The sequence below is a fragment of the Muscardinus avellanarius genome (assembly GCF_963383645.1).
Source record: "Muscardinus avellanarius genome assembly, chromosome: 5".
Lineage (NCBI taxonomy): Eukaryota > Metazoa > Chordata > Mammalia > Rodentia > Gliridae > Muscardinus > Muscardinus avellanarius.
Window position 1 is genome coordinate 127,526,283 of NC_137790.1, and position 19,487 is coordinate 127,545,769.

General features: G+C 35.1%; 1 pseudogene across 1 annotated transcript in view; it reads left to right on the plus strand.

Annotated features, from left to right (window-relative positions):
* The first annotated feature begins 1,173 nt into the window (after positions 1–1,173).
* Positions 1,174–19,487, plus strand: part of LOC308263614 (transcription initiation factor TFIID subunit 9-like) — a 93,669-nt pseudogene continuing 75,355 nt past the window's right edge. Inside the window, exon 1 of the transcript in view lies at positions 1,174–2,009. The product of the transcript in view is annotated as a transcription initiation factor TFIID subunit 9-like (transcript). The remainder of the gene's footprint in view (positions 2,010–19,487) is intronic.

The following is a 19,487-nucleotide window of genomic DNA, read 5'->3' on the forward strand; positions in this document are numbered from 1 at the left end:
TACACCAATAAATATTTAAAAAGAATAAGGGTAGAAAAATAGTTAACCTCCTCCCAGAAAAGAAAAAGAGAAGAGAAATTTGACAACTCAAATTTCAAACTAGGTAAAGAGAGAGAAAGGGAGAGAAAAAAAAATCTCTCTTAGTAAGCATAGGCCAGAAGTTATTAGGCCTAAGAAATACAGAGGCATTTCAGCAAAACTCTTACAGTCTAGTTTTAAATAGTTCCCAATTCCAGAGGATTGTAAGAAATATGGACCCCCCTCTCTGATGGTCTTCACTAATATAAACTTTAAACAGAGCATACTATGCCATGAAAGTTTCCTATGGCCTAGTTATACCACATCTCAGAATATTTCCAGAAAAAAATTAAAATCATGATACTGCAGTGATACAAAAATATCCACATTTTTAGTAGTAAAATTAACAATGACCAAATTATGTGGAATCAACTTAGGTTCCTATTAATAGATGAATGAATGATGAAAATGTGGTATTTACATGCAATGAAATTTTAGTCAGCCATAAAGAATGACAAAATTATGTAATTTGCATGAAAATGAATGAAATGAAAACGGAACTAAATTCTTACCTCACTCCATGCAATAGTCAATTTGAGATGGATTAAAGACCTGAAAGTTAGGCCAGAGACTATAAAATGACGAGAGGAGAGCATAGGTCCAACACTCTAATATATATAGGCGCAGGTAGTAATTTCCTCAAAAAGATCCCCAAAGTTCAGGAAATTAAAACAAGCATTAATAAGTGGGATGACTTTAAGTTAAAAGTTTAAGCCCATCAAAGGAAACCATCAAGAGTCTAAATATAAAGCCTACAGAATGAAAGAAGATCTTTGTCATTTATCCTTCTGATAGAAAACTAATATCTAGGATACACAAAGAGCTTTAAAGATTTTACATTAAAAATCAAATAACCTGTGGCGGGGACCTCGGGCCACGGTTCTGGCCGCCGAAGCTCCTTCTGGCTGCTGCCGGCCTGCACTGGCCACCTGAGCAAGTGTGCCCGCCCAGGAGAGCTATGCTGCTGTAAACATCCTGCTCACGGGTACACCAGGGGTTGGAAAAACCACACGAGGCAAAGAACTTGCAACAAGATGAGGACTGAAATACTTTAATGTGGATGAATTAGCTCAAGAAGTTTGATCACCAGATATCATGGAGTCTGGCAAGATGGCTTATCCCAAGAGCATGCCAAAAGATGCACAGATGGTGGTGCAAATCCTGAAGGATACGGGGATCACAGAATATGAGCCAAGAGTTCTAAATCAGATGTTGGAGTTCGTCTTCTGATATGTGACCACAATTCTAGATGATGCTAAAATTTATTCAAGCCATGCTAAGAAAACTACTGTCGATGCAGATGACGTGCGATTGGCAATTCAGTGTTGCGCTCACCAGTCGTTTACCTCTCCTCCGCCAATAGACCTTTTACTAGATATTGCAAGGAAAGAAATTAAACACCCTTGCCATTGATCAAGACATATTTAGGCCCTGGATTGCCACATGATAGATATTGCTTAACAGCTCCAAACTACAGGCTCAAATCTTTACAAAAAAAAGGCGTCTACATCTGCAGGAAGATGTAACAGTTCCACGGTTAAGTGTTGGTTCAGTCACTAGTAGACCAAGTACTCCCACACTAGGCACACCAATCCCACACACCATGTCTGTTTCAACTGAAGTAGGGACTCCAATGTCTCTCACTTGGCAAAGGTTTACAGGACAGATGCCTGCTTCACAGTCCCCTGGTGTAAAAGCATCAATTCCTGAAACATCACCAGTTCAGAATGTTCTGATTAACCCATCACTAATTGGGTCCAAAAATTTTCTGATTACCACTAATATGGTATCATCACAAAATACTGCCAATGACTCATCAAACTCATTGAAAAGGAAACGTGATGACGATGATGATGACGATGATGATGGTGATGGTGATGATGATGATGATGATGATGATGATGATGGTGATGGTGATGATGATGGTGGTGGTACTATGGCAATTTATAATCTAGTCTTGATGTATGTAACATGTATATTTGAACTTGATTCGGTTGTACTGAAATTGAGCATGCTGGCTGTTTTCAAGTTGTGCTTCAAAAAACTTACATAGTATTTAAAGAGTAAATAGTGAATCTTTTTCATCGAAATGTTGTGTTTTTCCTTAATAGAGCCAGTAATGGTTTTTCATCAGCCTTTATGTGTAAAAAAATAAAGTTGTCATTCAACAATTAAAAAAAAAAATCAAATAGCTGGGTGTGGTGGCACACGCTTGTAATTCCCGCGCTTGGGAGGCAGAGACAGGAGGATTGCGCAGGTTAGAAGCCAGCCGAGCTAACTTAAGAGACCTTTTTCCAAAAATAAAATAGGTCTGGGAGTGTAGACCAGAGGTAGAAGGGCTTCCAGGAACCCCAGTACCACCAAAAATAATAATAATAACAATAATAATAATAATAATAACCTAATAAAAAATAAGAACATTGAAACACACTTCACAAAAGAAGAAATACAAAAAGACAATAGATACATGAAAAAATGTTCAACATCATTAGCAAACAGAGAGAAGCAAATCAAAACTGCACTGAAATTCCATCTAACCCCAATCAGAATGGCAATCATCAAGAAGCCAAATCATAATAAATGTCGGCAAGGATGTAAGGAAATTGGAACTTTTCTACACTGTTGGTGGGATTGCAAAAAAAAAAAATTGTCATCTCAGAAAGAGAATTTAGAGAAGATATTTATCAAGAACTAATTTCAAAATAGTACCCTGAAAAAAAGTGTATGAGTTTCCACATGGAAAGGAAACTTTATCAGCCAAACTATTAACTTACTATAAGGATCCAATTTTAAAAATATCCATAACTGACCAATAATAAGAACACATTATAGTGCTATTAATCAGAAATAAACTGACCAATAATAAGAACACATTATAGTGCTATTAATCAGAAATACAGTGACAAATGCCAAAATAACAAGATAAAATTTTAAAGAAGTTAATTATTTTCTGATCAGCATGAATCAGGGCATGGGGGTGAGAGGCTCAAGAAACTGCTTGACTGTACATCTGGTAGAATCATTTCATTCTTTATACGCATTTACTATTTCAATGAGAACAGAAAGCAAAAATGTAAAATGAACCCGAATAGCTGGAGTTAGTGTCATGTTTAAACAATGCAGGTTAAAAAATGGCTAACTAAGTAGAAAACGGATTTAAAGGACTTAATCGGGACATAGTACATGGGGGTAAAGAAACTGAAAATCTGAGAGGAAGGTTAGGAGAATGGAGAACATAGAGAAAGGTCTAAGCAGCTGGCTAGTTGGTGTCTCAAAAGAAGAGCAGAGACATAATAAAGGGCAGTACTATCTGAAGCAGTAATGACTTGGGTTTTCTAGAACTAATGGGAGAATCCGAAGCTAAGCTTCAGAAATTTCAGATACAAGTCAGAAAAAAGGCAAGTGAGGATGCTACTGAATCTAAAGGAATACCAACTTTCCATAATAAGCCTTGAATCTATGATTATTTTACAAGCCTGTCAGAATTTGATGACTAAACTACCTAAACACATTTAGTTAAGCTTTTTGAAGAATTTATTGATCCTGTGGGGGGAAAAAAAACTTTAATTTAAATACATGAATAGATATACCCTGTAAAAACTTCTTCTGAACCTGACCATAACGGGAAACTCAACCAAGAAGACTAAACTAATTTGTGAATATAGACATTGCTTCACACTTAGAGAAAGATTATTTTCTCTTTAGACTGTTTCCCTTGGCATTATTGCCCTAGGTAGAAAGAAAAGGCAGCTCGAAATATACTTAAGTTTTGTCTATCTAATGACACACAACTAATTGAAGAATTAAAGCATCAAAGAACTGGTCCTTTGTTTTGTTTACATGACAAAAACCAGTCTCACTGATACAACATATTAAATGAGTTATTTGGCTTCATGTAGACAAAAACCCTGGTTATCTAATTAGGAAATTAATTTCCTGTTCCCTTTCCTCAGCAGCCTTGTTTCTGTCTGTTTATTATCCACTCCTCATTAGTTTCTACTTGGTTGAACAGGTATAATTTAGGCAGTATAAGTATTATTTTAAAATGGTTAACCTTCCATTATACCTTAATAAAATCCGTTTGCTCTCAAAGTGTTATATGATGTAAAAAAGCTAATGAGAATAACAATTGGAATTATGTGAAAGTCAGAGACAACAAAGAAATAAATTTAAGAAAAATGAATTCATTTCTTTGTTAGGTAATTTAAAACAGTTCTCCAGTGGTTGCCACATGTGAACAAAGCTTTTCCTTAACTGAAGGTAAAAATTTCTTGTCACAACCATCTGCAAGCAATGGTGAATATATATATATGAATACCTGTACTCAGGTGCTTATGCCAAGGTAGAAGTAAAGTAAGGATGGAAAGCAGGAATAGAGCTAGGTATAGTGGTCCAAGCTTGTTACCCCAGTATTTGGGAGGCTGACACAGGAGTATCATATGTTGTAGGAAAGCCTCAGCAACATAGGTAGATTCTCTGCAAGCTACTGAGACCTTGCTTCAAAATAAGAAAATAGAAAGGGCTAGGGACATACATCAGAGGTAGAATGCCCCTGGGTTCAATCTTCAGTGCCACAACACAAAGTATGAATATAAAATGTGAACAGGCTTTCTTAGAAAAAGGTTGCTAATTAAACCCATTAATACTGTTGCTTGGCAATATGTTAGTTTAGGTAACGCTACCTTAGAAGACATTTTACGGAGGACAAGAGCTTCTACGGTACCTTTCCATCACTACTTCTGAATCTTCTAGTCTAGATGATGACATAATAGAGAAAGAATATTATGATCTCATTTGCAGCAGAATATCACAGCCAACTTTCTCTTTAAAATGTGTGTTGTCCTCAGTATTATCTTGAGTAAACCAAATATTTCCAATGATATTTTTAGTATAGCATTCTGTTGATTACTGCCCCCCAAATTCTAAAATAAGCACATAATTTTCTTAAAATGGCTTGCACCTCTCTCTCTCTCTCTCTCTCTCTCTCTCTCTCTCTCTCTCTGTCTGTCTGTCTGTCTTCAAATAAACATTTAAGTATGAAGAGGAAATCGGCCTCATTTCATTTTGTATTAGCCAGGTTTCTCCACAGAGAGGAAGGGTTGCATAAATTCCTCTCCAGCTTCAAGTAAGAAACAGTTCTGTCTGGAGAAAGATGTGTTGTTTCCCCCAGGACATGGCAACATGCAGTTGAAGTAAATGGATTGTTAATGAATTTTGCTATTTATCTTTGCTTTGTTTGGGCCTCAGTCGATGGAGATAAGCGGTAAGGATGATGTGCAGTGAGTCCCGGCTGATTCTATTGAAAACCTAATTAAAAGGTGCTTTTCCTCGCAGATGATATTGGAATCTTAAAACATAAGGGTGCTTCCATTTGTTAGGACAACCACACTTCAAAACAGGGCTAGGAAAAGAAGTGGTGTTTAATTGCTTGTCAATAGGCCATTATTTCATGTTATTCACCTCAGATCAAACTTGCCCAGAGACAAATGTCCCCGCTTTTATTAGCTGTACCCTGTGACATGGCATTCAAATAAACTAAGGAGTAATAAATCAAATTGAAGAGATTTGAACCAGAGCATCTACTCATTCTGGGCAGCTGTGATACACAAATGATTCGTTTTTATTAAAATCCTCAATAAATAAAATGACATTGCCGGAAGGTCTGGAAAGAAATTATTTGCCATTTCTCTGAACACACATCATCACTTTGAACATTATTTTGTCTGCAGAAAACTGGAACTCTGATTTACTTCTTTAATACCCAGTGTTTATATATTGTACCAGGTATATTATGAATCCACATATGTCTACTATACTAACCATCCCAATTAGGTGATTATGTTAAATTTATCTCTGCATTCTGATTGAAAATTAAGGATAAATCTAAAATTAAGAATGAATCTAATGTGTGGAGCCTATTTTAGTTAATGAATGCATAGATTAATGGACTGGGTGGAAGAGTAGACATACTGGAGGCTTGCCTATCTGTGTGAGAAAGCCAGGTTAGGAAGCCAGGTGTGGTGGCCCATGCCTCTAATCTCCGTACTTGTAAGGCTGAGAATCACAGGTTCAAGACCAGTCTCAGCAATATAGAAAGATCATGTTTCAAAATAAAAATAGAAAGGCCTGGGAGTATAGCTCAGAGGTAGAATGCCCCTGAGTTCAATCCCCAGTACCATAAAATAAATAAAATAAAATAAAGCAAGTTTTGAAAAATCATCATCTTTTGAGGGTCTCTGATGCAACATCTCACCTTTAGTTCTTATTTGCATCTGGTTTAGAAACTCCTTTGCTTTCTAATTTCTTCAGTAAACAAGAATCCATGGAGCACGTGAATTGGCATGTAATATTAATTAATTGTTCTCATGGTTTCTTCCCTCAATAAATTTCCTCTTTAGTATAAAAGAGAAGACAATACAAAGAAGAATAATTTAAAGAAAAAAGTTAAGTCCTAAGAGTAATACAAATGAAGGGCAATGGCAGCCTCTATCCTTTCAATGACACCCTTAATTTACAACATTTCCCTCATCCTAAAACAGTATTGATTTTTAAGGCATATAATCAATCTAAGAATAGCATTCTGAGAAAACACATTATGTTAAAATGCACATATTTTAAAAACTACTCAACAATAGCCTCCATTTTTTCATAAAAGTCCATGTCACATTATTCATCACTATCAGCATCTAAAAATCATGACATAGACCAAGTCTAAAAATTCTTCTGACAATTCCATGTGTATGTGTGTGTGTGTGGGGGGGGGTGGTCCTGGGGATTGAACCCAGAAGTGTTTATCTCATGAGCTATACTCAAGTCCTATTTATTTACTATTTTGAAATTAGATCTTGCTAAATTTCTGAAGGTCTCATTAAGTGGACTCAAACCCATGATGCTTCTGTCTCTGCTTCCTAAGTACTGGGACTATAGGTCTGTGCCATCATACCGAGATTCTGATCATCTCGACTATAAGGATTTGAAGAGTATTTTTATGATCATTAGTGATCACCAGTGTGCAGAATCCTGAATTCTTCAGCAATTTTAGGCACAACAGAATAATGTTCAAAGAAATCAAAGTTACAGATTAGAGATTATTCTCCATTCACTACTTGGTTATGCTTTATTTATTTGTTTTCTTTTCTTACTGCTGTTAACAAAATGAGTGATAATCCCTCAAGGCTCAAAAACTGTACCAGGAACCTCATCTAGTTTGGAAAGTTTTATAGCAAGTTCCAAGTGGTTTAACATTATTAGTAGCCTTAATTATGCTGGTCATCAAAAGATAGGTGGTTGTCTAGGTTGACAATAATTTTTAGTTTCCATTTTTCTGAAACTTACTGTATTTTATGGGGACATTTGAAATGACAAATGAATATCCACCATCTTTGATAGTATTGAGATAAATAATTCATCTCAAGTTGCATTCTGATGGAAAAAGAGTCAGACTGACAGGTTTTCAGTCCTTGGCCACTTCACCATAAGCTCAGAAATGACAAATGGGTTATAACTTTGTCTACTGCCCAACAACATATAAGCTTTATTTGATACCAATTACAATTTTACGTCTAAAAGGAGTAGTTATCATGGGCGTCCTTTTCTTTTTCTTGATTTTAAAGGGAATTGCTATAGTTTTTCCCCATTAAGTATGATGTTAGCTTTGGGTTTATTGTATATTGCCTTAATGAAGCTGAGGTAAATTCCTTCTATTCCAGTTTTCTGCAGTTTTTTTTTTAAATGTGAATGAGTGTTGAATTTTGTCAAATGCTTTTTTAGCATCTATTGAGATAATCATGCAATTTTTGCCCTTAGTTCTATTTATGTGGTGAATAACATTTCCTGATTCTTATGTATGTTTAACCAGCCTTTTATTCTGGAATGAGGCCACCTAGATCATGGTGTGAAATTTTCTTGGTTTGGTTTCGAATGTTTCACTAGTATTTTCTTTATAATTTTTTATCTATGTTCATCAAGGACATCGGGCTATAATTTTTTAGAGAAATCTTTATTCAGTTATGGAGTTAAGGTGATACTGGTCTCAGAGAAGGAGTTTGCAAGGCTGTCATCTCTTTTAATTTCACAGAATAACTTTTGGAGTACTTTGGTTAGTTTTTCTGTAAATATTTTGTAGAATTCAGCTGGAACTCCATCTGGACCTGGGCTTTTCTTTGATGGATGGCTTTTTATTGCTGTCCCTATCTCCTTGCTTGCTATTAATCAATTGGGTTTTCTATATCTTTTGGGCTGAATTTAGGTAGGATATTTGTGTCTGGAAATCCATTAATTTTTCTATGTTTTCCAGTTTATTGAAGTATAAATCTTGGAAATTGTTTTGGACAATTATTTAGTTTTCCCCATTGTTTGTGGTGATGGCTCCTTTTTATTTCTGATTTTAATAATGTGGGTATATTCTCTCTTTATTTTGGTCAGGTAAGCTAAGTATTATTGCCAGCATAATGAGGTAAGAGGATATCAAAATAATTCAAATAGGAAAAGAAGATCTGAAATTATTTGCAGCCAGCATGATCCAATATTTAGAAGACTCAAAAAACTCCACCTAAAGACTTTTAGAGCTGATTAATAAATTCAGCAAAGTATCAAGATAAAATATTAAACAAAAAATCAGTAGATTTTTATATACCAACAATGAATTCACTGAGAAATAAATCCAGAAAACAATTCCATTACAAATAACCTCAAAAACAATATTATACCTAGAAATAAATCTAACCAAGGAGGTAAACCTCTACGATAAAAATTACAAAGCACTAAAGAAATAAATTGAAGATCTTAGAAGAGAAAAGATCTCCCTTGTTCTTGGATAGATAGAGTAAATATTATCAAAATGGCCATTCTACCAAAAGTGATCTACAGAGTCAATGCAATTCCTATAAATATATCACTGGCATTCTTCACAGACCTATAAAAATTATAAAATTCATATGGAGAAATAAAACACAGAATAGCAAAATCAATTCTCAGCAATAAGAATCATGCAGGTAGCATGATAATTTCTGACTTCAAATTATACTGCAAGCTATAATAATAAAAACAGCATGGTAGTGGCACAAAAGTAGACACATAGACTAATGGAACAGAATATAACATAAAGAAACAAATCTACACACATATAGCCAATTTATTTTCAGGGAAGATGTCAGACATATACATTGGAGAAAAGATAGCTTTTTCAATTAATAGTGGTAGAAAAACTGGTTATCTGTTTGCACAAAAATGAAATTAAATTCCACCTATCCTCATGCACAAGAATCAATTCCAGATTGATCAAAGACCTAGATATTAAACTAGAGACTTTGAAGTTACTAGAGGAGGGCAAAGGTCCAACACTCTAAAATATAGGCACAGGTATATACTTCTTTAATTAGACCCCCAGAGATCAGAAAGTTGAAATAAGAATTAATAACTGGGATGGCATTAAGATAAAATGTTTCTGCTCCTCAAAGAAAATCATGAAGAGTCTAAAGAGAGAGCCTACAGAATAGGAGATCACCTACTCTGATAGATGACTAATATCTAAACATATAAAAAACTTAAAAGACTTAATAGTTAAAAAATAACTCCATCAAAAACAATGGGCAATTGAACTAAATACACATTATGAAAGAATAGATACAAATGGTCAATAAATATGTAAAATTTTTTCAACATCATTAGCAATCAGAGAGATGCAAATTCAAACTAACTGAGATTCCATCTAACCCCTATCAGAATGGCAATCATCATGAATTCAAACAGCAGCAAATCTGGCAAGAATGTGGGGAAATAGAAACTCTTCCACAATACTGTTGGAAAGTCAAATTACTTTAGCCACCATAGGGATCAGTGCGGAGATTCTTCAGAGTACTGGGCATGGGTCCACTATATAATCTAGCTAAACCACTACTGAATATCTTTCCAAAGAAATAAAAGTCAGAATATTATAGTAATGTATGCATAGCCATGTTTATAGCAGCAATTTCACAATATCCACAATATGAAAACAATCTAGATATTTATCAGTGGATGAATAGATTACAAAATTATGATATATATGGATACAGTAGAATTCTACTCAGCAATAAAGAACTAAATAATGCCATTTTCAGGAAAATGGGTGGATCTAGAGAAAATTATGTTAAGTAAGATTAGCCAGACAAAGAAAGCAAAGGGTCATGTGTTTTCTATGTATTTTATGTGGAAGCTAGTGAGTAATGTAGATATCAGAGAGACCAGATAATGAAGGAGAAGCTCCAGTGGTGCCAAGTAGATGGTCCAAAGGAAAAGGAGGGGAGGGAGCTGGAGAAGGAAGATCAATGGAGAAATTATTACCATTAACAGTATGTACATATGTGAGAATATCCATGTCAAAGTCAATGCTCTGTATGGGGAAAGGGAGCTATAAGGAGGGAGCCAGTGGAAAACCCACCAAGTGCTGGGTGCATGTATGCCACTATTAGTAGGAACTGCTTTATAATATGAGACCAGTGCACCAATGAAGGTATTAAAAATAATTTTATGAAAATTAGAGTTAAATTCTTTAGAAGAGAAAAAATATGACTGAAACTTTAATGACTCCAATCCCTAATTTTTATTTATCTAGAATACTGGATATTTTCATATTTGTATGTTGCTGTATTAAGGCTAGTAGATATGAACTTCTGAGTTTCAACTTTTGATATATGTCCATATCTCCTCTCGTAAATCACTGGAAATGAAAAGAGAAGAATTTCTAGGCAAAAAGGGGAGGCTTACTTTGAGTTATTTCTTACCCGGTTAAGTACTATATATAAGTCAAAAGTCCTAAAACAAGAGCTTATAAAGTATCTAATCAATTCAACATTTTCTCACTCGTACTATTAAAGTATTTCAAAGACTAAATATGAAAGAAAGGGTTAAAGAGAAGTGAATCAAACATTTTGGAAATAGATACAAAGAGTGTAAAGTAGCCCTCCAGTGAGACTACATGTCTTCATTTAATATGAGACTAGTATTTCCAGTAAAGAATATGAAAAAGTTTTATTAAAGCCAAGTTTAAATATAATATGTCTAGAAAACATAAGTTCTTTTATTTATTTATTTTTAATATTTTAAATTTTTTTCATTTTGTTGCTGGTACATTGTAATCACACATCTTAATGAGGTACAAGATGGTAGAGACATACATGCATACCTCATTTATTTAGCCCTTCCCAAATTCCCACTGCATTTCCCCTCACCTATCTTCTTCTCATGTTTGGTTAGTGTATGACTTTGATATATTTATGAATGTACATCATGTACCTTAGGGAATTTTCCTCTTCCTCACTCTCATCCCCCTCAGTTAGGTCACCTTATTTGCTCTCTTATGGTTTCTCCTTTGTATACAATTCCTCCTATGACTCTTTTTCTCCCTAACTTCTGCATATTAAGGAGAATATGTGATTGTTTACTTTTTGTGGCTGACTAATCTCACTTAGCATAATGTTCTCTAGTTCCATCTATATTCCCACAAATGACATAGTCTTATTCTTCTTTATGGCTGAATAAAATTCCATTGTATTTATGGAAATCTTGGCTGATTCCATAGTTTGGCAATGGTAAATTATGTTTTCTTAACAGTTACTTGAGTATTTCTCATTAGTAATGATTTTTTTTTTAAATTTTATTTATTTTTTTAAAATTTTTATAGGTGCAATGTATTCATACATCATTATGGTACAAAGAAAATACTTTTGTAGACATACATGCACACATCACCCAGTTAGCCACTACCCGATCCCCACCCTGTTCCCTCCCCATCCCTCCTTCCCATGCTTGGCTTAGTGGTTGACATCTAGTTTTATAGCAATTTATCCAATATTAACGATGATAATCTCACAAAACAGTTTCATTTGTCTGATACCAAGCTTTTGATGACTAAAAGATAACAGTTCAATATTTCTTTGCTTTCTTTCTTACCAGAGAATATTTTTTTTCTTTTCTTTCCTTCTTTTTTTTTTTTTAGGTGAAGCTATCATACATTTATTTATTTATTTTTCAGAAAAAATCTATCCTGATATGGAATATGGACTCTAGATACCCTAAACAATCTCGAAGAAGAACAAAGCTAGAAGATGTATATTTTCTGATTTCAAACCATATAAAGCTACAATAATTGAAACAGTGTAGTACTGTTCTAAAGGCAGATATATAAACTATTGGAGTTAAATAAAAGCTTAGAGATAAATTCTTCCATATATTGTCAAGTTATTTTTGACAAGGTTTCCACAAACATTTGGTGGTGGAAATAATAATCTTTTAACTAAATATTGTTGAAAAATAATAATTACATGAAAAAGAATAAAATTGGACCCTTACCTAACATATATACAAATATGAACTCAAAATAGATAAAAGACCTAAATATAAATCTTAATACTATAAATTTTAGAAGAAAATCTGGGTCATAAAACCTCACAACATTGAAATTGGCAGTGATTTCTTGGATATGATTTCAATGGCACAGGCAACAGAAGAGTATACAAACTCCCTAAAAAAAAATATTGTATATTCAAAGACAATGTAAACAAAGTTAAAAGTTACTGATAGAATGGGATAAAATATTTCCAAATGCTATATCTGAAGGTATATTAATATTCCAGCTAGAAATCCTAAAAATAGCAACAATAAAAGCAAACAATACAATTTAGAGATAGGTAAAAGACTAACATAAATAATGAATCTCCACAGAAAACCAATCTTAGTTGTCTGTTGGATGGAAAATCTTGTTTCTCTGGTTCTGGTGTGTGTTACCTATTTCTTCTTTGTAGTTAATCTCTTTGAGTATTTTCTCTAGTGCTGGTTTTGAAGACATAAATTCCTTCAGTTTCTGTTTGTCATGGAAGCTTCTTATTTCCCCATCTAATTTGATAGAAAGTTTTGCTGGGTAGGAAATTTTTGGCTGAAAGTTGTTTTCTTTCAGAGTTTGGAATCTGTTACTCCAAGCCCTTCTGGCTCTCATGACTTGGTTTGGGAAGTCTGGAGTGATTCTAATTGGTTTGCCTCTGAATGTCACTTGGCCCTTTGTTTTTGTTGCCTTTAAGATTCTCTGCTTGGCTTCCACATTGGTCATTTTGACAATTATGTGGCGTGGGGATCTTCTTCTCTGATCCTCTCTAACAGAGATTCTATAAGTTTCCTGGACCTGTGTATCGACCTCTTGCTCTATGTTTGGAAAATTTTCTGCTATTACTTCCTTGAAGAGATTGTTTATCCCTTTGGTATCACTTTCTTTTCCCTCCTCTATTCCAATTATTCTTAGGTTAGCTCTCTTAAAATGGACCCATATTTCTTCAATGTCAGATTCCTGCTGTCGGATTTTTTTTTTCTAAATTAGAAACTATGCGTTCATTTTTTGAATGATCATCTTCTAGGAGTGAGATTCTATTCTCCATGTGGTCTAATCAGTTGTTTGTACTTTGAATTGTGGCCTTTACTTCATTAATTGCATCCTTTATCTCTCTTTGGCTCTCTCTGAGTTCTTTTCGAAGCACCTCTATTATTTCTACAGTTATTTTCCTGATTTGATCTTCTATAAATCTCTGAATTTCTGTTTTATCAGGTTCTGAAGTTGTGGGGTTGTGGGCATTCATTGCTCCATTGTTATTCCTCTTTCCCATGATTTCGGAAGTTTGTGCCTTCTCTGGGTTCTTCCCTAGGTCACTACGACTTCACTTAAGGTGCTGTGGATCTCGAGTCTGTGGTATCTCAGTCCCCACTACTCCTTTACTGGGTTGTATCACAGAGTCTCAGACCCAGGGAGTCAATCAAGGCTGCTTTAGACCATTGGGGGGTGCCAGGTTGGGCGTTCTCCTATGGTGTAATATCTGCCACTTCCACTTCCCCACTGGGTCAAGTCCCTGGGAGTACAGTACTGGGATTTCTCCTCTAGGGGCCCCAATTTGACTCACTGTTGAGTGCGCAGATGGAGCTGTCGTGGACTCGGTGAATTCGCTGCTGCTGCCGCCGGTAGCAATATGGCGCCACTGCCATGCCTTCACCCATGAGGCTGGCGTATTTCTTCTCTGTTTTTGAACTCCACTCTGAGTCCCTGCAGGGTGTGTTGAGCCCAGCCCCTGGGAGCTTTAGCTGTTTCCTGCGCCGAGAAACCAGCCGAATCCAGTCCGGCTGTTCCGCAGCGGCTCACCTCGGCTCGCTGTCCGCCACTCCTCTCTGGAGTTTGGTGGGCTGTTGAGTGCGTTGGTCTGGTGCCGTCCAGTGAACTCGCCACTGCCGCCAGCAGTAAGGTACTGCTGCCGCGTTCTCGGGCAAGAGGCTCGCGTATCTCCTCTCTGGTTTCTGGGCTCCGTTATGAGTTCCCTTCCTCTCTGGAGCCTGGTGCTGCAAGGCAAAATGGCGCCCGCCACTTCACGCAGCGGCTCTGGCTGCAGCACTGCGGTCTGGCTTCTGGTGTCTCGTTTTTCCAGCCCTCTTTTCTCTGTCCCTTAAAATTACATCTTTTGTTTCTCTGCTTATGGTGTTCTCTGGCTATGAAAGGTGCCGATTCTGTGGTAATAGAGATTGGTTGTTAGCGGGGCTCGTAAGCCCCGTTTTGCTCCGTCGCCATCTTCCCGGAAGTTGTCCAGTAATGATTATTTTTTTACAAATTGTAAAGGCACCAAAAGTGCCAGACCATGAAGGTTCTGTTTAAATGACTAATATGTACATCTTCTATCACCACAAAATAAAAAAGGTTGAACTTCATAATATAACTATATATAAAATGATTCATTAAAAAGTATATTTTATTAAATATATATATAGCATATAGGTATATATGTTACTATTTATATACAATATGGGCCAATTGATAAAATATATAAAAAGTATATTCTTATACAAAAATACTATACACATTTAATAATTCAATTGTTAATAATTCAAGTTATTATTACAATACAACTTTTTCTTATAAGTAAAAATTAACTTTGTTTTGAAATCAGCATCTTCAATATGATGAAAGGCCTCACAGTGAGTGTGCAGGAATGAAAGAAGAAACTGAGACCTTAAAAGAAAGAATCAGAAGGAGGCCTTAAAAAATGGAGTCAATAAATGAATAAAGACAGCAATAAAAAACAATTCTGGAAGGTTAGAGAAAATAAACAACAAAATATCACCGTTAGAAGACAGTTCATTCAAAACTGAAAGCATAGTCAACAGTATACAGAAGATATTGTAACACCAGATCTCCTTTGTTCTTAGACAAAATAAATATCATCAAAAGACCATTCTACCATAAGTGATCTACAAAGTCAATACAATTCTTATCAAAATATTAATGTTATTTTTATATAGCTAGAAAAATAACTCAGGAATTTCATATGGACAAAACAAAGACCCAGAATAGCAAAGCAATTCTCAGTAACAAGAACCAAGCAGGAGGCATTACAACTCCTGGCTTCAAATTATACTACAGAGCTATACTTTGAAAACACCATGGTATTGAAACAAAAACAGTACACAGACCAATGAAACATAATAGAAGATACAGAAAGTAATGTATTCACTTATAGTCAATTGATCTTCGACAAAGTGTCCCAATACATACACTGGAGAAAAGATAGCCTTTTCAATAAATGGTGCTGGAAAAACTGGCTATCAACTTGTAGAAAAATGGAACTCAATCCTTATCTTTCACCCTGCACAGGAATCAATTCAAGATGTACCAAAAACCTTGGAAGTTAGACCAGTCTATGAAGCTGTTAGAGGAGGGCATATGTCAATACTCCAACATCCCACATACAGGCACAGATAGAAACTTTCTCACCAAGAAACCCAAAGCTCGGGAAATTAAAATAAGAATTTGTAAGTGGGATGATATCACACTGAAATGTTTCTTCTCATCAAAAGAAATCATCAAGCATCTAAAGAGACAGCCTCCAGAATGGGAGAAAATCTTTACCAGCTATCCCTCTGACAGAGGGCTAATATTTAGAATATAGAAAGAACTTAAAAAATTTTATACTAGAAAAACAAATAACCTAATCAAAAAATGGGCAACTGAATGAAACAGATATTTCACAAAATAAGAGATAGAAATGGCCAATAAATAAATAAATAAATAAATAAATAATAAGTATTACAATAAAAAAACAAATGGCCAATAGATACATAAAAAAGGTCCAACATAATTAGCAATAAGGAAGATGCAAATCAAAACTACACTGAGATTCCATTTAACCCTAATCAGAATGGCAATTATAAAGAAAACAAATCAAATAACAATAAATGTTGTCAAGGCTGTGGGGAAATAGGCACTCTTCTCCACTGTTGGTTCAGACACTATGAAGACACTATGAGAATCATTACAAAACTGGCAATGAATCCACTATATGATCTGGCCATACCACTACTGGGTATATTTCCAAAGGTGTTGAAATCAGAGAACTACAGTAATATATGCATAACCATGTTCAGAGCAGCACAATTCACAATAGCCAGACTATGAAACCAACCTACAGGGTCCATCAACTGATGACTGAATTATAAAATTATGGAAAATAGACACAATGGAATTCTACTACACAATAAAGAAAAATAAAATTATGTTATTTGCAAGAAAATGGAAGGCCCTAGAGAATATTATGTTAAGTGAGATTAACCAGTCACATAAATCACATAGAGTGATAGGTCATATGTTTTCTTTAATATGTGCAGGATATAGAAAAATTAGGATAAAAAAGAGACTCCAGATGATGAAGAGAAACCTCAGGGGAGTCAGAGAGGAGAGATGAGAGTAAGAATAGAGGAAGACTAACTTCATTAACAGAAATACTACCATAAACTATGTGAATAGGTACCCCAACATTAATCTGGGTACTCTGTAATGGGAAGGAGAAAAATGGAAAAGTGAGGGTGGGGGCATCAAAAGCCTTGTGCATGTATGTCATTATCAACATGATTTACATTATTATGTGAGACTATATTTCACCAATAAAAGCAAACACAAAAAAGAAATTCTCAGCATAAGCAATGACCAACCCTACAAAGGTTTCAAACAATACTTTTGAATCCCAGGCTTCCAATTATAAAAGGCAAAATAAATCACCAGTAGGAAAAATTCTCTTCGTTTTTGAAATCCTTAAATTGCAAATTTTGATTTTATCATATTAATAGTCAAAGTCTTTAATTTCACTGAAAATGGCATTTGTTGGAAAAACAAATGTATGATGAGAAGAATTACGTGGCTCATGGTTTAGAGATATATAAATAAGTGAAGTGAATAGTTTGTTCTTATTTCAGATTGATTCCATGAAAAATAACATGAATTCAAACAACCTCATGTGGTTTGTACAGACTCAACAAAACTGATTTTTTTGGTACTGGGGATTGATCCTTGGGGAATTCTACCTTTGAGCTATACCCCTGTTCCTTTTTATTTTGAAACAAAGTCCACTATGTTTCTGACCATCTCTCAGACCACTGAATATTCAAAGAGATAATCAGCCACTTGTTGTGAACCTCAGGTACATACCTTGTGGCTTAGACAGCCAAAGAGAAAGATATCTATTTCCATATATCACTCATATTTAGCAGAAGGTCCGGAATCACTTGACTACCTCTTAATTGAACAAACCCCAAAGTGCTCTTACCAGAAGACCTCAGTACAAAATCACAGACACATTCATCATCTTTCTGTTCTTTTATCTCTCATCAAACACCTGGAAGCCCCAAAACAGAATAGGATATTTTGCTGTGTTTTAAGCTAATAAACTAATACCTGACTATTATGGGCTAGAAAAGGGGGAATATATATAGAAGTATATGTCGGTGTTTATATAGAATAATATAAAAGGCTTTAAACTTGGTTCTCAGGGTAAAAAAGGACAATGAAGTAGGAAGGGAAGCAAAATTCCCTTCATTTGAATACACTGAAAACATTATGAAAGATATCTATTTGAGATAGACCTACAGGAGCAGGAAAGATTTCACTGCAGGGGTAGGTAGAATTTTCAGCAGGCTGTGAAAAATGGTATAGCAGAGAAGACAGAGGTAAAGAGGCTTATGTTTAGGAAATGGCCATCCATATACATGAGAGTAAAAATAGCTTCCTTGCTATTCGAGGACGGCATGCAAGGGCCAGTAAGCTACCCAGTTAGAACTAATAACTATGGCCCATCTTTCCCTATAAAGTGATGACTATTAATATAAAATCATCATCATTTTACAGATAAAGAAATAAGGTAAAAAGTGTCTGTTGTTTATACAACTTGCTTCAAAGAAGACAACTAACAAGTCTAGGAGTTGAGATTTGAATTATGGTAGTATGACTGTCAAGTCCATATTCAACCACTAGGTTCTAATGTTGAGGAGACTGGAGGAAGGCCACCAGCTAAGTAGATTAAGGCCATATTATAGGAACCCAGCCTGTTTCCTAGACTGAAGAATGTGTTCAGGCATCTCTCCTACTGTGTTGAGCTTTTGTAGTATGAAATGAAGAGAGTTGACTGCATAACCAAAAGAACCATTGGCTCTATGCCAGCAGCTGCTGACTGTCATGTTATTGTTATAGGGAGAAGCATGGTGTTCAGTGGGAAAAAGTTACTGAGCCAATAGTGCAGGGGCCACACCTGCTTGGCGTACAGCAAATGTCAGCTCAGTGCATTCTTTCTTCTGTGGTCTGCTGGAAGTTGTAAACAACACTAGAACTCATTTTGATTGAACAAAGTTTATTGATTCTTGTCTGATCTTGCAGGCTCTTTGGAACTTTTCCAGGAAATGTTTGGGTTTATTTTTGTTGGGTTGTATCACCTTGTTTATTATTTTTAGCTTTCTACATACTACTCTAAACATCTTGAATAATAATTTTACTATTAAAATGATGGATAAAAATATAATTTGTTTCTATAATTTTTGTATTATATAGTCCCTCCCCAAGACACCCTACACAAAACACCTTAAATAATTTTATGGCATAATTTTTTAAATATGGTTTTAGTAACATTACTATTAGTAACATTAACAGCATTACTGTGACTAAGCGATATTATTCTTACTGTCATTAATAGTAAGTGAGGTTTAGCTTAAAACTCAGTGCACAATGAGGAAACATGGTTTCCAAGCAGGTAGATGGTACATAAGGAATCATAAATCAGGTATAACACAGGTATATGTTTTGTGTTGAAACAAAGAGAAGAAATGGAAAACAATAAGGAAGAATTAGAGATGCCTGCCTTTGAAATCCATGTATCTGGGAGAATACTAGTAACATTAATAACCAGACTCGATAAAGAAAAACAGTACAAATAATGCTATGTACATATACAGAATTATCAATGCCAATTTCAATAACATAGAAAACAGAAAGAAGTGGAGTGAGATCCAGAGGGAAACATAACAAATTCTATGTACATGTATGTCCTTATCATTCTGAACTTCATTACAATGTATAATTACAA